The sequence below is a fragment of the Oncorhynchus nerka genome, linkage group LG9a (genome assembly GCF_034236695.1).
Source record: "Oncorhynchus nerka isolate Pitt River linkage group LG9a, Oner_Uvic_2.0, whole genome shotgun sequence".
NCBI classification, from domain to species: Eukaryota; Metazoa; Chordata; class Actinopteri; order Salmoniformes; family Salmonidae; genus Oncorhynchus; species Oncorhynchus nerka.
In genome coordinates this window covers 55,802,490-55,815,953 of record NC_088404.1, presented here as the reverse complement: position 1 = coordinate 55,815,953, position 13,464 = coordinate 55,802,490, and the positions used below count along the sequence as shown (strand labels likewise).

General features: G+C 40.3%; 1 protein-coding gene across 5 annotated transcripts in view; it reads right to left on the bottom strand.

Annotated features, from left to right (window-relative positions):
* The window catches only part of phf21ab (PHD finger protein 21Ab), a 79,090-nt gene extending 66,090 nt beyond the window's left edge, over positions 1-13,000 (bottom strand). For all 5 annotated transcript variants that reach the window (XM_029668661.1, XM_029668665.1, XM_029668664.1 and 2 more), the window contains exons 1-2: positions 12,757-13,000; positions 10,197-10,235 (exon numbers count right to left, since the gene is read on the bottom strand). The gene's annotated coding sequence lies outside the window, so the exon portion shown is untranslated. The remainder of the gene's footprint in view (positions 1-10,196; positions 10,236-12,756) is intronic.
* Positions 13,001-13,464: the final 464 nt, after the last annotated feature.

Sequence of the window (13,464 nt, the reverse complement as noted above, 5' to 3'; positions counted from 1 at the left end):
CTTCATGACCAATATACAGTGGGGCAAAAAAGTATTTAGTCAGCCACCAATTGTGCAAGTTCTCCCACTTAAAAAGGAGAGACCTGTAATGGTTTTCTATGGGATACTCTTATTATTAGGAACCTGGTTGCAGTTCCCATGGCTTCCACAAGATGTCAACAGTCTTTAGAAATTGTTCTGTATTTTTCTTTTGAGAAATAAAGAAGTAGTAAGTGTAAGTGTCACGCCAGGTGGACTCTACTGTTTTGATGCGCGTGAACAGGAGCGCGCTCCACGTTGTTTTTAATCGGTATTAGAAACCGTTTATTCGGTCTTAAATTTGATCGATTATTTACATTTTAGGGTACCCGAGGTTGAATTAGGAGCATTGTTTGAAATGTTTGGACCAAGTTTACAGGTAACTTATTAGATACTTTGCAGGCATGTTGGGTGAGTTGAACCCGGTGTATTTCTGAATCAAAAGCGCCAAATAAAAATGGACATTTTTGGGACATAAAGGACATTATCGAACAAAAGGACCATTTGTGATGTTTCTGGGACATTTTGGAGTGCCAACAGAAGAAGATCTTCAAAGGTAAGGCATTATTTATATCGCTGATTCTGACTTTTATGTCACCTGCCTGGTTGAAACATGAAAATCATTTGTTTGTATGCGGGGCGCGGTCCTCAGATAATCGCACGGTGGTGTGCTTTCGCCGAAAAGCCTTTTTGAAATCTGACACAGCAGCTGGATTAACAAGAAGTTAAGCTTTATTTTGATGTATAACATATTTTCAAGAATGTTAAATATTTGAATTTAGTATTTTTGAATTTCACGGTCTGCAATGTCACCGGATGTTGGCCAGGTGGGAGGCTACCGTCCCACCTGCCCATAAGAAGTTAAATTAACAGGTGAGCCTTGTTAAAGACAAATTCCACAAATTACTTTCCTTCTTAATGCGTTTGAGCCAATCAGTTGTGTTGTGACAAGATAGGGATGGTATACAGAAGATAGCCCTATTTTGTCAAAGACCAAGTCCATATTATGACAAGAACAGCTCAAATAAGCAAAGAGAAAATACAGTCCATTATTAATACATAGTCAGTCAATGTGGAAAATTTCAAGAACTTTGAATGATTCTTCAAGTGCAGTCGTAAAAAAAAACATCAAGCGCTATGGTGAAAATGGCTCTCATGAGGACCGCCACAGGAAAGGAAGACCCAGAGTTACCTCTGCTACAGAGAATAAGTTGATTAGTTACCAGCCTCAGAAATTGCAGGCCAAATAAATGCTTCACAGAATTCAAGTGACAGACCCATCTCAACATCAACTGTTCAGAGGAAACTGTGTGAATCAGGCCTTCATTGTCGAATTGCTGCAAAGAAACCTCTACTTAAGGACACCAATAAGAAGAGACTTGCTTAGGCCAAGAAACATGAGCAATGGACATTAGACCGGTGGAAATCTGTCCTTTGGTCGGATGAGTCCAAATTTGAGAGTTTTGGTTCCAACCGCCGTGTCTTTGAGACGCAGAGTAGGTGAACGGATGATCGCTGCATGTGTGGTTCCTACCGTGGAAGAGGTGGTGCGATGGTGCTTTGCTGGTGACACTGTCTGTGATTTATTTAGAATACTTAACCAGCAAGGCTACCAAAGCATTCTGTAACAATACACCATCCAATCTGGTTTGGGCTTAGTGGGACTATCATTTGTTTTTCAACGGGACAATGACCCAACACAGCTCCAGGCTCTGTAAGGGCTATTTGACCAAGAAGGAGAGTGATGGAGTGCTGCACCAGATGACCTGGCCTCCACAATCAACTGACCTCAAGCCAATTGAGATGGTTTGGGATGAATTGGACCAAACAGTGAAGGAAAAGCATATGTGGGAACTCCTTCAAGACCGTTTGGAAAAGCATTCCAGGTGAAGCTAGATGAGAGAATGCCAAGAGTGTGCAAAGCTGTCAAGGCAAATATATTTAGATTTGTTTAACACTTTTTTGGTTACTACATGATTCTATTTGTGTTATTTCATAGTTTTGATGTCTTCACTATTAGTTTTACAATGTAGAAAATACAAAAAATAAAAAATAAAACCCTTGAATGCGTAGGTGTGTCGATACTTTTGACAGGTACTCTAGGTCTAGAATGGGACGCAAAGTCCCGTCCCTTTTCGGAACGAGGAAATACCAGCCGTCCTGGATCTCCGACATAGGAACCACTTGGATTGCCTGCTCCTGGAGAAGGGAGGAAAGTTCCTCCCTCAAAACAGGCGCTTAGGCCTCGGGAACAGTTGACGTGATAACGCAGCAGAAGGGCGTGTGTCTGGATGTGGAGAAGGGAAACTTAATTGAACAACTAACACAGGAGACAACACTTGACACCCATGAACACTGTGGAACTTTGAGCTGAAACTGTTCATGAACCAAGGTTTTCCTAAAGCCCGGCCTACTCTGGGTACTCAGGGCTCTGGCGATCAGTGACGTAGCCCGATTGGCAGTGCCACTTGTGGGTACTGTTGTCACAACAAACCTCACTCAATTTAGGTGATAAGATGTGTTCTGGTAACTATCTGGAACACAGGGCTGGACTGCACAAAAATAGACTTCATCATCGAGGTTACCCTACCGACCAGTCATAGGTTCAGGCAACAAAGCGCCTTGTAACCTAGCTAGGAAAGGGGCAGACAGCTCTTAAAAACAGACCCATTCTGTGGTAACAGACAGGGGGTGATTTGTTATTGAATGTAATTACCAGGAATAAAAAGCATTTTGGGGTGAGCTGTGGGATAATAGCATGGTCAGGTCAAGATTCTAGTAAGGACGACAAACACGCAAATTAACTTCCCCGAGATGGTTTCTGACAGTTTGTGCAGAAGTTCTTTGTTTGTGCAAACCCACAGTTTCATCAGCCGTCCGGGTGGCTGGTCTCATACAAACTCATGGGTGAAGAAGCCGGATGTGGAGGTCCTGGGCTGGAGTGGTTACACGTGGTCTGCGCTTGTGAGGGCAGTTGGAAGTACTGCCAAATTCTATAAAAGGAGGCAGCCTATGGTAAAGAAATTAACATTCAATTTTTTGGCAACAGCTCTGGTGGACATTCTTGCAGTCAGCATGCCAATTGCACGCTCCCTCAAAACTTGATACATATGTGGCATTGTGTTGTGTGACAAAACTGCACATTTTAGAGTGGCCTTTATTGCCCCCAGCACAAGGTGCACCTGTGTAATTATCGTGCCATTTAATCCGCTTCTTGATATGCCACACCTGCCAGGTGGATGGATTATCTTGGCAAAGGAGAAATGCTCACTAACAAGGATGTAAACAAATTTGTGCAAAACATTTGAGAGAAATCATCTTTGGGGATCTTGTATATCAGCTCATAAAAATGGCGCCGGAAGAAATGGCAGCAGTATTACGGGCGCCCAACCAATTGTGCTATTATGTGTTTTTTCCCGCGTTATTTGTAACTTATTGTACATAATGTTTCTGCAACCGTATCTTACGCCAAAAAAGAGCTTCTGGATATCAGGACAGGGATCACTCACCTCGGATTAGACAAAGATTTTTTCTACAACAAGGAGGACGCACAAGACATTCTCCGAACACCCCACAGGGTTGACATCCCCGTTATTTGCAAGAGGAAGCGACACAGATGACAAAGAGTCGGTGCCTGGTCAGGACCCGGAGAAGGCGAGTGGGAAAGCTGCCGTTAGAAGTAGAGTATATTGTGATAAATTGCAGGCCACACTACTTGCCTAGAGAGTTTTCAGCTATACTTCTCGTGGCTGTTTATTTATGTCTATCAACATGTTAAATGTGCAACCAGAGGGGAAAACATTTCTACATCACCTTTGCTCCACACACAGAGACGGGTACAAAGCTCTCGCTCGCCCTCCATTTGGTAAATCCGACCACAACTCTATCCTCCTGATTCCTGCTTACAAGCAAAAATTAAAGCAGGAAGCACCAGTGACTCGGTCTATAAAAAAGTGGTCAGAAGAAGCAGATGCTAAAAACTACAGGACTGTTTTGCTATCACAGACTGGAACATGTTCCGGGATTCTTCCAATGGCATTAAGAAGTACACCACATCAGTCACTGGCTTTATCAATAAGTGCATCGAGGACATTCCTCCCAGTGACTGTACATACATACCCCAACCAGAAGCCATGGGTTACAGGCAACATCCACACTGAGCTAAAGGGTAGAGCTGAAGCTTTCAAGCTTACAAGAAATCCTGCTATGCCCTGCGACGAACCATCAAACAGGCAAAGAGTCAATGCAGGGCTAAGATTCAATCATACTACACCGGCTCCGACGCTCGTCTTATGCGGCAGGGCTTGCAAACTATTACAGACGACAAAGGGAAGCACAGCCGCGAGCTGCCCAGTGACACGAGCCTACCAGATGAGCTAAATCACTTCTATGCTCGCTTCGAGGCAAGTAACACTGAGGCATGCATGAGAGCATCAGCTGTTCCAGACGACTGTGATCATGCTCTCCGTGGCCGATGTGAGTAAGACCTTTAACTTCTTGGTGACAGGGGGCAGTATTTTCCCGTACGGATGAAATGCAAGCCCAAATTCAACTGCCTGCTACTCATCCCCAGAAGATAAGACATGCATATTATTAGTAGATGTGGATAGAAAACACTGAAGTTTCTAAAACTGTTTGAATCATGTCTGTGAGTATAACAGGACTTATGTAGCAGGCGAAACCCAGAGGAAAAACCTTTCAGAATTATTATTTTTTTAAGTCACTCTTCTCAATGGGTTTTCATTGGGAATCCAGATTTCTAAGGGACCTTCTTGCAGTTCCTATCGCTTCCAATGGATGTCAGAAATTGGTTTTTTTCCTTTGTGTAATGAAGAAGTAGCATCAGTTTGTTTTCTTCCTGTATTGAACAATTTAAAAAATACCTAAAGTTGTATAAAAAAAGTAGTTTGAAATGTTTTGGCAAAGTTACAGGTAACTTTTGAGATATTTTGTAGTCATGTTGCGCAAGTTGGAACCAGTGTTTTTCTGGATCAAACACACCAAATAAATTGATATTTTGGATATATATGGACAGAATTAATTGAACAAAAGGACCATTTGTCATGTTCATGGGACATGTTGGAGTGCCAACAGAAGAAGCTCGTCAAAGGCATGATTTATATTTTTGTTTCTGCATTTTGTGTTTTGCCTGCAGGGTTGAAATATGTTCTCTCGCTTTGTTTACTATCCTCAGATAATAGCATCGTTTGCTTTTGCCAAAAAGCCTTTTTGGAATCTGACATGTTGGCTGGATTCACAACATGTGTCGCTTTAAGTTGGTATCTTACATGTGTGATTTCATGAAAGTTTGATTTTTATAGTAATTTATTTTAATTTGGGGCTCTGCATTTTCTCTGGCTTTTGGCCAAGAGGGACGCTAGCGTCCCACATATCCCAGATAGGTTAAACAGGTCAACATACACAAGGCTGCGGGGCCAGACGGATTACCAGGACGTGTGCTCCGGGCATGTGCTGACCAACTGGCAGGTGTCTTCACTGACATTTTCAACATGTCCCTGATTGAGTCTGTAATACCAACATGTTTCAAACAGACCACCACAGTCCCTGTGCACAAGAACACAAAGGCAACCTGCCTAAAAGACTACAGACCGGTAGCACTCACGTCCATAACCATGAAGTGCTTTGAAAGGTTGGTAATTAGAGGTCGACCGATTATGATTTTTCAAAGCCGATGCCGATTATTGGAGGACCAAAAAAGCCGATTAATCGGCCGATTTTTTATTTTATTTTTTATTTGTAATAATGACAATTACAACAATACTGAAATAACACTTATTTTAACTTAATATAAAACATCAATAAAATCTATTTAGCCTCAAATAAATAATGAAACATGTTCAAATTAGGATGCTCTTAATGTTGTAAGAAAGCTAACGTTTAAGTTCCTTGCTCAGAACATGAGAACATATGAAAGCTGGTGGTTCCTTTTAACATGAGTCTTCAATATTCACAGGTATGAAGTTTTAGGTTGTAGTTATTATAGGACTATTTCTGTCTATACCATTTGTATTTCATTAACCTTTGACTATTGGATGTTCTTATAGGCCCTTTAGTATTGCCAGTATAGCTTCCGTCCCTCTCCTCGATCCTACCTGGGCTCGAACCAGGAAAATATCAACAACAGCCACCCTCGAAGCAGCGTTACCCATGCAGAGCAGGGGGAACAACCACTCCAAGTCTCCGAGCGAGTGACGTTTGAAACGCTATTAGCGCGCACCCCGCTATCTAGCTAGCCATTTCACATCGGTTACACCAGCCTAATCTCGGGAGTTGATAGGCTTTAAGTCATAAATAGCGCAATGCTTGAAGCACAGAGACAAGCTGCTGGCAAAATGCACGAAAGTGCTGTTTGAATGAATGCTTACGAGCCTGCTGGTGCCTAAGCACCGCTCAGTCAGACTGCTCTATCAAATCATAGACTTAATTATAACATAATACCAGACTTAATTATAACATAATACCAGACTTAATTATAACATAATACCAGACTTAATTATAACATAATACCAGACATAAATACGGGCCTTTGGTCATTAAGATGGTTGAATCCGGAAACTATCATATCGAAAACAAAACGTTTATTCTTTCAGTGAAATACGGAACCGTTACGTATTTTATCTAATGGGTGGCATCATTAAGTCTAAATATTCCTGTTACATTGCACAACCTTCAATGTTATGCCATAATTACGTAAAAGTCTGGCAAATTGGGCGGCCCAAACTGTTGCATATACACAGACTCTGCGTGCAATGAACGCAAGAGAAGTGACAATTTCCCATGGTTAATATTGCCTGCTAACCTGGATTTCTTTTAGCTAAATATGCAGGTTAAAAAATATATAATTCTGTGTATTGATTTTAAGAAAGGCATGGATGTTTATGGTTAGGTACACATTGGAGCAACGACAGTCCTTTTTCACGAATACGCACCGCATCGATTATATGCAACGCAGGACACGCTAGATAAACTAGTAATATCATCAACCATGTGTAGTTAACTAGTGAATATGACTGATTGATTGCTTTTTGTAAGATAAGTTTAATGCTAGCTAGCAACTTACCTTGGCTTCTTACTGCATTCGCGTAACAGGCAGGCTCCTCGTGAGGCAGGTGGTTAGAGCGTTGGACTAGTTAACTGTAAGGTTGCAAGATTGAATCCCCGAGCTGACAAGGTAAAAATCTGTCTTTCTGCCCCTGAACAAGGCAGTTAACCTGTTGAGTGTAGGGGGCAGTATTTTGATGTTTGGATGAAAAACGTACCCAAATTAAACTGCCTATTTCTCAGGCCCAGAAGCTAGAATATGCATATCAGATTAGGATAGAAAACACAAAAGTTTCCAAAACTGTCAAAATTATTGTCTGTGAACATAACAGAACTGATATTGCAGGCGAAAACATTAGGAAAATCCAAAAAGGAAGTGCCTTCTATTTTGAAAGCTCCCTATTCCATTGCATGCCTTCCCTCCATTTAAAGGGATATCAACCAGATTCCTTTTCCTATGGCTTCCACGTGGTCTGAACAGTTTTAGACATAGTTTCAGGCTTTTATTCTGAAAAATTAGCGAGAAAGTTCACATCGCATCAGTGGATGGCTGGGTGCCCAGCAGCGTTTTGCATGCGCCAACAGAGTGGAGCAGACATTTTCTCTCTCACTCCTATTGAAAAAGCCAAGGTCCGGTTGAAATATTATCGATTATATATTGAAAAACAACCTGAGGATTGTTTATAAAAAAACGTTTTACATGTTTCTACGAACTTTACGGATACTACTTGGTCTGCGATGTCGTGACCGCTCGAGCCTGTGGATTTCTGAACATACCTCCATTTGGTTGGCGTGTTATTGTGTAACTGGGAGTCTCGTGAGTGCAAACATCTGAAGATCATAAAAGGTAAGCGATTCATTTTATTTGCTTTTCTGACTTTTGTGACCAATCTACTTTGCTGCTAGCTGTTTGTAATGTTTTGTCAGCTGAGAGAGATGTCCTTACATAAACGCTTGGTACGCTTTCGCCGAAAAGCTTTTTTGAAATCTGATACACCAGGTGGATTAACAACAAGCTAAACTGTGTTTTGCTATATTGCACTTGTGATTTCATGAAATTAAATATTTTTAGTAATTTAATTTGAATTTGGCGCTCTGCAACTCAGAGGATGTTGACAAAAATGATCCCGCTAACGGAATGGGTGCATCAAAGAAGTTAACCCACCGTTCCTAGGCAGTCATTGAAAATAATAACGTGTTCTTAACTGATTTGCCTAGTTAAATGTGTAAGGTGTAAAAAATTATATATATTTTTTAACATTTTTAAATATTTGCCAGATCGGTGTCCAAAAATACCAATTTCCGATTGTTATGAAAACTTGAAATTGGCCCTAATTAAATCAGCCAAACCGATCAATCGGTCGACCTCTTGTACATATACTACCTCAATCAGCCTGACTAACCGGTGTCTGTATGTAGCCTCGCTACTGTATATAGCCTGTCTTTTTACTGTTGTTTTATTTATTTACTTACCTATAGTTCACCTAATACCTCTTTTGCACTATTGGTTAGAGCCTGTAAGTAAGCATTTCACGTTCAGGTCTACTACACCTGGATAAAGTAATCTTTCTCACCACCCCCCCCCCCCCCTTAAAAGATTTAGATGCACTATTGTAAAGTGGCTGCTCCACTGGATGTCATAAGGTGAATGCACCAATTTGTAAGTCGCTCTGGATAAGAGCGTCTGCTAAATGACTTAAATGTAAATGTAAATGTATTCAGCGCACGTGACAAATAAACTTTGCTTTGATTTGATGAAACATGGTACCAACACTTTACATGTTTTGTAAAGGTTTTGGTTCAGTGTACCATAAACATAACATTTATTAACATCATCCAGTAGAACTTAAAAGAGTGAGATAAAATTAGATCTTTGGAAACAAGTGCTTTCATAAATGCAAGGCGCGGGCCTCGTTTCACAGGAGCATTGTAAAATATGCTTACTCAATGAAGAATACTTAACGAATTTGGTTTATTTACTTACATATTGAATTTTATTGTCCTACATCAATTTAATAATTTCTTAATTTTGTGGGTGCCTAGAGTGGCCTTTTTCCACTGCTGTGGTACTGAATCACAGCAGAAATGGGGTGTGGGGCGGGCCGGCCCTGGAGTTCCTAGACAGACATGTTTTATTATTTATTAGACCAAATTAAAATGTTCATGCCTAAGTTCAATGAAATGAGGCATAAATTGTATTTGAAAACAGCTGTTTTGTTATGTATTAATTAAAATGTCCTATAGGACAGGTCATTCGCAAATTATATTATAGAAATATATTTTGAAGTTTTTTCTGTTTATGCGACTTGTTCTTCTGGGCTACATTAAAAATTATATATATATATATATATTCATTTGTGATATACAGCAGAGATGAAAATCCAACGGGAAATGTTTTGCTTTTCATGAACCCTGTTGCGTTGGTATAAGAACATCATTATAGTTTATTACAACTTTACAGGCTAATTTCTATTCTGTTATGGTGAATTACAATAATAGAAATGTGATTTTGAGCACCGTGGGTGGCCAAACGTATGCGTTACACACCCAATGCATTTGGATGTCCGGTCAATTTCTCAAATGTCCTGTAAATCAAAATCTTGCCAGTCACGTTGTCCGGAACCACATGTTCCTAACCGAAAACCTGACAAGAGAGTACCGACTGAAAGGGAACTTGTGTTTACGCCAACTGCCCGCCTGACAGATCTAAAGGGACTGTAATTATGATATGCATCTGTGTAAAGCTCATTGATTCAAAGGCCCAGAGTATTACTATGCCAAAGAGACAGCACTTTAAATCCTGCACGACCGCCTTGGTTTATGGATCTGCGTGCAATGTAAAAATAAAAAGACAAATCCGTTGTCTTCTGAATTGGGATTTTTGTTCTCCGCATGCACGAGAGTAAATAAAACAACTCGGAAATGACATTCGCAGAGCAATGACTAAAAGCCAAGTTCACAAAAGCATCAATTTGGCTGGTTCCGTGGCTCAACAATTAATAGACAGTGAGAACCAGGAAACCAGCGAGTCTGTCCGAGGCCTTGTTACAGCCGTCCAGTCCGATTGATTTCCGGGCCAAGAGAACAATTACAACGGGAGCTGTTGCAGTACTCACCACCTGGCAGTGTGACTGGTCTCCAATCTCTCCGACTCCCTGCAAGACAGGACAAGCAGAGCCCATTAGGCGTACATGAGATTCCCCACCACCACAAATGGGACTTTCAGCATGTTTAAGTTATCCCAATGTTGGAAATCCAACAAAGCAACCGAGCCAAAGTCACTTGTAAGGTGACAGTAATACAGCGATGCCATACTGAAGTCTGTCATGTTAAACATGAGTGGACAACCTGCAGGACAATTCACAACCAAATGTGGGTTAACCAAAAATAAATTCTCATGTATGGTTGTGGTCATAACAGAGAATAATATCACGTATAACAGTCCATCGGTAGCAGTGGGTCGCAATACTAGCCCTTGGCTCCTTTCGGTTTCCCTACTTCTGATCTATACCACCTGTACAATCCAGTACCCATGCTTCCTAATGACAAAGATTGGTTTGAAACCTACTAGTGTGAAACGTAATCAGGAAATCTCACATAGTTCATTAGGTGGGCTACAGTTACTTTCCATGAAAGTATTTTCTTTATAGAGGTTGATTTTATGAAGCTAGAAAAGCTGAGTAAGTAAGTGTAATTTAAAGCTTGAGTCACTTCATAACAATTCCAGTGGCCATTCTACAGTATGGAGCCGTCCTACAGACCAGCAGTAGAACAGTCTAAAAAACCCATTACTTAGAAATTATACCCCCAATTATAAGCTATCAAATTTCACTTTCACACGATCTAAGTAATCTCTACGTCATCTAATGTTCAGAAAATAATAGATTACAAGACCATTTAAGCAGGTAGCCTTTATCAGAGTAACGGCATGCGGTTCAGTCTAGTAATTAACCTGCCGAGCTGAGACGCACAGAACGACAGCCACCTCATCTCCTACCCTGTCAGTGCCAACAGAGCAACCTCGCTCTCTTCCATTCAACACGATTTCACTTCATTTATGCTAGAGATAGAAGATTACAACCTCACAGTATTGTTTTATGGTTTGGGGTTATTTTTAAAGCCAGCATTGGGGATTGATCTAAATACACATGCACACTCACAGGCCTAGGCCTACATACACCCACACAAAAGGGACAATCCACTTTTGTTCAGTTCTGTGAAGCGTAAGGATTTGGAACCTTTATGATGCCTTGATGAGGACCTCATCGTACTTTTCCTAGTTAAATAAGGTTACCTTGTAAATAAACTGTACTGCATAGACACATGACCTTACACAAACATCCTAAATGGCCCTCACTTTGGCCATTTTAAAGCATTTTGGGGGGCAAACAGTAAGCTACATTTTTCATAATGATTAATATGGCGTGCAGTCTATAAAATTACTCCGTGAGCATGTTGATTCGTTTTCATAACATAAGGGCCCAAACTCCTCTATAGCACTATTTGGCCCGGCTTTGCACAATGCCATGCTACCAGTTGCATTGTCTTTTTCTGTCTGAAATAGATAACAGCGACTTCTCTTATTGGCTTGTTTTAATACCACTATGTAGTTAGACTGCTTTCAAGGCGCAGTCTCTTTGGATCTGAATAAGTTAGGTAGGTAGGTAGCTAGCTAGCTAGCCAGTTAGGTAAACTTCAGGCACCATCATCACATACCATTGAGCGCTAGGCCTAGGTAAGATGTGTATCAAAATAGAAATGTACCTAAGACATTTGAAATTATGGGTTTCGAATTGTAATGTTTTCATACTGAGCTAACATGTTATTATATAATATTTTATACTAACAGTATTTCAGCGTCAACAAAACAAGTGTTTTATAACTTTCATTTATAAGAGTACAAATAGCTAGCCATCTTGCGCACGTTTAATTCGACTTCGTTAGCCAGGTAACGTTAGCTAGAAATGGCTTGTTATACATAGCTAGTTGGTGCAAACTAGAGAGAACAACATCACGTTGATAGCCAATGGGATGGAGTCAGACTTTATTAGTTAACTTTCACGATTTAAAACTCGTTTCAGAAATAAGCTATCACCAACTAAAAAAAGGTATACATAGACATCCACATCAACTAGCTAACGTTAGCTAGCCTCTTCGCAAGCTAAAATAACCGGCTAGTACAGGTCGAGCTTTCACAGCAGCCAATCACTACAAGAGCAAGCTAGCTAGCTCGCTACATAAAACTGTCAACCCTAAATGTACGTTAGAAAACAAGCTAGCTGTCAATCTAGGTAGCTAAGTAATTATAAAATAAAATAAAAACACCGGTAGCATAAAATTAATTAAAATATTTTGGGGATAGCTTCAAATATAAAATTGGACTAAATTATCACAAATAGGCACGCGCTGGTGGTTACAAGTTAGAATCAACCCCTTTCTAGCTAGCCATGTCCGCTGCCCTCCAATAGCAGGGCACTTCGCTAGCTAGAGTATCATCCAACTCCTATCATAAGAAATAGCTATGAACAAAAAACAGTATCCTTCAAGCCATCTTGCCTATAATAACACACGACGATTTACGGATATAGGGATCAAATGCATGTGAAAACAATGAAAGTTTCTAAACAATGAAAATGAAACTTCAAATGATAATAAAAGATCCCAACGTGCACTTACCCTCCACTCTACTCAGCAGCAGTCCTTCTCTCCTCAGAAATTTATTAAATAAATATTTACAAAACAGCCCAATACCTCTCTACCGAATATCCGATACAATTATGATGTAAATATTAAAATACCCTCCATTGATTAGAGTCTGAGATCTCCGTAGAATATTTTTATTTGTTTAAATAAAATTTGTCCAAAAAGAGAGAAACTGAGATACAAAACAAGAACTCTTCTTCAATCTCATTCACCACAGCCTGAGCACAACCGTTATCAATGCGCTCAAGAGAAGGGAGAAGAAGGGGGTAGGAAAACTATTTTTAAATGTGACAATTGTAGCCGTTGTACCCCAAATCGATTGATTCATTAATAGTATATCGTTGAAGTTATTAATTTTGAGTCGATTTTCGTCACAAGGTGAAACGAAAATGTGTTTGAAAAGCGAACTATTTTTTTGTCACGGTGCTGCGAATTTATTTCACTTTGCCTAAGGAACATGGGTACTACGCCTTCCATTGCCTAGGGAAAAAACCCGGATGTAAACTCAGTGAAACTCATCTGGAGAGAAGTAGCACTCGGTTCATAGAAATACGCGGAGCAATTTGTTGCTGTTTTGACTTGCCACGGTCCCAATCCTGCGCATTTACCCTATTTTGTCCTTATTGTCGATTGATGAAAAAGCACCAATTACTTTCGTCTCTTTTTCATAGCTAGTCAATC